Consider the following 4,298-nt stretch of genomic DNA (forward strand, 5'->3'; position numbering starts at 1 on the left):
TATAGATTTTTGTATATTGATGCAAGTTCAAATTATATTTGTTATATTGAATATGTGCCTATTTCTGTTTACAATATTTGTACACCTATGCAAAGTTATTTTGTCATATTGTATCCATGCATGTTTCTGCCTCTGTTTAAGACATTTTGTATTCTGATACAATTTTAGGATATAGTTATCATATTGCATTATATATCTCTACCTCAGATCAAGACATTTATACATTGTTTATATTTTGAGGTCATTGTCCTCCTTTACTGCACAGTTGTTTAAAGATTGTTTACTATTCTGATATGAAGTCTTAATCTTTATTATATAGGTATTAAGTATTATAGGTCAATAGTCATTCATGTTTGTCATACTTATAGTCAGACTAATTAGGTTCTTTAGATATATAGAGATTGTATTCTACATAGATAGGTAATCTTCAACCACTTCAAAGATCTATAGAACATGGCATTTAAATAACTTAGAATTCTGTTATGTGAGACACGATTGCTCCTGGCGGCACTGATCTATTCCCAAGAGTGTTTAGCACCAAAGACACTCCACTTGGAGTTTGTTTTCTTCTTGACACAACTCGCCTTTGGGCAAGGAACCCAACCACTGACAAAGTGGACAAGCAGAATACAAGAAAAAAGATTACCAAACCTTGCCAAGACAGGGTAAGATGGTTCGAAAATGTTCCTGCCTCTGAAAATGGTCGGTCAGCTACTCTATGCCTTAGCCAAAGTTGGTTGCTCCAACATTGCAAATGAGACTTTGGGTGATTACTCAGGCAGCCAGTTGTCTCTGTTATCCCCTGTACATTTTGGAAGCTGCTTGATTGCACTTCCTGCCTACTCAAGTAATACTATGAACCATCTCAGGCCTTCGATAAGGTTGAAGATTAGACAGTCCAAGAATACTAGTTACCATCCTCTTATGATCAAGCTAAGCCATTTCCAATACAAGATTGAGACGCCTTAGGATAGTATGTTTGTTAAAACATTAGGATATGTCCCTTGCTTAATATCATTTATGATGGCTGTAATTCTAATCTTGATACCTGTAATTCTAATCTTGATATCTGTTCCAAGTGTATTTAGTTTTGTATTGGGTTTAGAACTCTCCTATTTAAACAAAAGGAGGAGGTGCTGTGAGAGGTCCTTCAGCCAATAGCCTTTAAGATACCAGCCCACTTGGGTATAATCTTTTATACTATAAATGCAGCTGTAAAGCACGTAATTGTTCTCTTGCTTCCAGCTCTTTTTTCTGGCTGCTAGACTCTGTTCCTGCTTCCTGTTCATGCAAAGGGACTGTGATCTGGGACTGTGATCTGTGAGTCTCCCCTAAATAAATAATCCTTTATTATATGCAATTCTGAACTAGTGTGGGATTATTTTGTATCTTCTGCCATCAGACCAGAGTCAGAGAAATCTTGCAGCTAGGCAGGGCTGGGGAAGGGCATGTTCCAAGTACCACACCCATCCCTATCTTTAATGTCAGCTGCACCAAGGCTCAGCGCAAGGCCTTTGTGCTAGTAGGCTGCTAGCAGCAGGTGGCTGCACTTTCAGTCTCCTAGCAGGGCAAGCATCTCAGGCAGTAACAGCCTGTGGCAGCTCCATACTGGGGGCCTGCTGCAGGCCACCCTGCGGCTCATCCAGCATGACCTCTGTGCTTACAGCCTGCAGACTGAGGCCAGCAGAGAAGGGTGTAGTTTCTTGTTCTCCACTGAGTGCTGATCTGTTCTGCTACCTTTCCTTTCAATTTTGTGCATCCATGAGACGTCACCCTGCCTCCCCCCTTTTTAAAGTTGTTTTGGGGCTACAGTAGGTTGCAGACTCCTTTTCTGCTGCCGTATCTCCCTGTGGAGCCTCCTCGGAGCTCCGCTGCTATGCCGGCAGCCCTGCCATCTTTGTTTTTAACTGTATACTTTTTAAAGGCAGCCTAAACTTGATTCATAAAAAGTTTATTAGCTGAAAAGTTCAAGACTTTTAACAAATCCCAAACAATAAAAAATATAAAACCTAAACAAAAAAACAAAACAAAAAACCCCAAACCATACACCAAAAGCAAATTGCTCCACCATAATGCAGTCCTTGCCCAGCTTCTTAGCATACACATCAGAATCACACAGGAAAACTGAAACTCCCCATGTTCAAGTTCCACCCCATGCAGGCTGAATAGCAATCTTAGGGGGTGAGATCCAGATATGAATATTCTCAATCCAGGCAACTCCAAAGTGCAGCCAATTTAGTAAGCAAATGTTGAGTGTCCCCTGCCACTAAGAAAGACAAAAACTCCTTTGGGCTGATTTTGAAATTTGGAAGTGGTAACCCGCAGCTGTGAATGTCCAACTGCCTCCCATCCACCTAATAAAAGTAAAAAGCAATCAGCTTCCCATGAAAGCCTAGAGGAGGTCTCCAACCGATCTGAGCTACAGGCAAGTTACCTTGCCCCGGTGGATGCTGAGCAGGTGTGCAGTCAATGGGACAGGTAGTTGAAGGCTCACCTTGTCAGAACCCCTGGAACAAGGGTCACTGCTTCTGGTTCACTGCTTTAGTTAGTGCTTGCTTCTTGGTGTGGGTTGCATTGCTACCACAAAATACTGGAGTCTAGGTGCTTTACAAAGGGAAGTTTGTGGTCTCTAGTCCCAGAAGTCCAAGAGTGTGTCACCAGAACCTGCCAAGATCCCAGTGAGAGCCTTGTGGCAGTCCAACACACACTAAAGCAGACATGCTTTGTGCAGAGAAGCACACGTTTGAGAGATGGGAGTTGGCGAACTTGCTAACAACCCAACTCACAGAAACCAATCTCCTGAGCAATGGTTCCTTTCTCGAAAGGCATTAATCCCTATTTGTGGCCCCACACAACTCAACACTGCCCCCACTGGGCCCTGATTTCAATGTGAGCTTTATGGGTAGAACCGTATCCAAACCATAGCGTCCTTGGAGCAGATTATCAATGCATCTCTCCTTTAACCCCGCATTAATTACTATGATTGCCTCCCCTTTCCTCCATGCCTCTGCACTAACTGTTGTATATTTAGGAGTGATTTGAGCTTACTGTTCTCTTCACAAACTGCAGAACACACCTGTAGCTGTCCAAGAAGGACACACATGCCCCTGACTTTGATGGTGAGATTTCTGAGACAGCGCACCCTAAGGAATTGGAATGTCCTCTATAAGAATCTCCTGTTGAGAAAATGAAAAGACTGAATACTGGCGCCCAGCAGAGGAGGAACCTGACTCCTGGAAAGAGCTTTCACATAGTTCCATAACATGTCAGATCGTCCTTCAGGATGGGCTGGAGCTGGGACACTGACAAGTAAAACCTCACCTTGGCCAGGGATGCCTAGCTATGCATACTCCTTACTTTCTACTTAAACATAAACACAAACCTGTCAGAACTCCTAAGAAGGGCTCGAGGATAGATGCCATTGGACCTTTTTGTTTGATCCTCTTCCTAATGTGGCTGAACTGAGTAAATCTTTTTTCTGTGAATTTCACCATGACCTACCAGTGCGAATGTGTGGCCAAGCTTAGCTAGTTGGAGCTGCCAGAGCCCAGACTCTGACCCTAAAAACTCCAATAATCAAATGAACTGCCTACAGGACCCAAAGAAGCAATTGTTAAATACTCTAAGAAATCTGTCCCTTGCTACATCTGCGGATCACCCTGTATCCCCTGAGAGAGCAGCTGTGCTGAAACGTTGCAGAACAACTTTTGATCATAGTGGGATGTATTTTGGATGTGTGGAAATGATACTTGGATTCACAGCCAGAAGTGGCAGCTACTTCTGGAGGGTTGACCCCAGTTCAGCTACAACCATAGAGTTGGTAGTCACTGTTGTAGAATATTAAGACATGCTATATTTGCTTATGCTGTGGAACATTTGTTTAATGATGCAAAAAATGTGTTACATTCTTTTATGTTGCATTTGTTTAACTCTGTGAAGCTATATTACTTTGGCTATCTAAAATACCCAATTGGTCTAATACAGAGCTGAATGATCAATAAATAGCAAGGCAGGAGAAAGGATAGGCAGGGCTGGTGGGGAGAGAGAAAAAAATAGGAGGAAAAATCTGGGAAGAGAAGAGATTGGGGGGGGTGAGGAGAAGAAGTGAGAAATTCAGAAGGAGAGGAAGATGTCAGGGCCAGTCACCCAGCTATATAGCCATCCACGGAGGAAGAAGGAAAGAAAGGGATACAGAAATAGAGAAAGATAAAAAAAAAGCCCAGAGGCAAAAGGCAGATGGGATCATTTAAGTTACAAAAAGCTTCATAAGCAATAAAAAATCTCCATGAGATTATTTA

The sequence above is a fragment of the Alexandromys fortis genome, unplaced genomic scaffold, assembly GCF_014885135.2.
Source record: "Alexandromys fortis isolate MF-2015 unplaced genomic scaffold, M_Fortis_MF-2015_v1.1 scaffold_268, whole genome shotgun sequence".
NCBI lineage: Eukaryota > Metazoa > Chordata > Mammalia > Rodentia > Cricetidae > Alexandromys > Alexandromys fortis.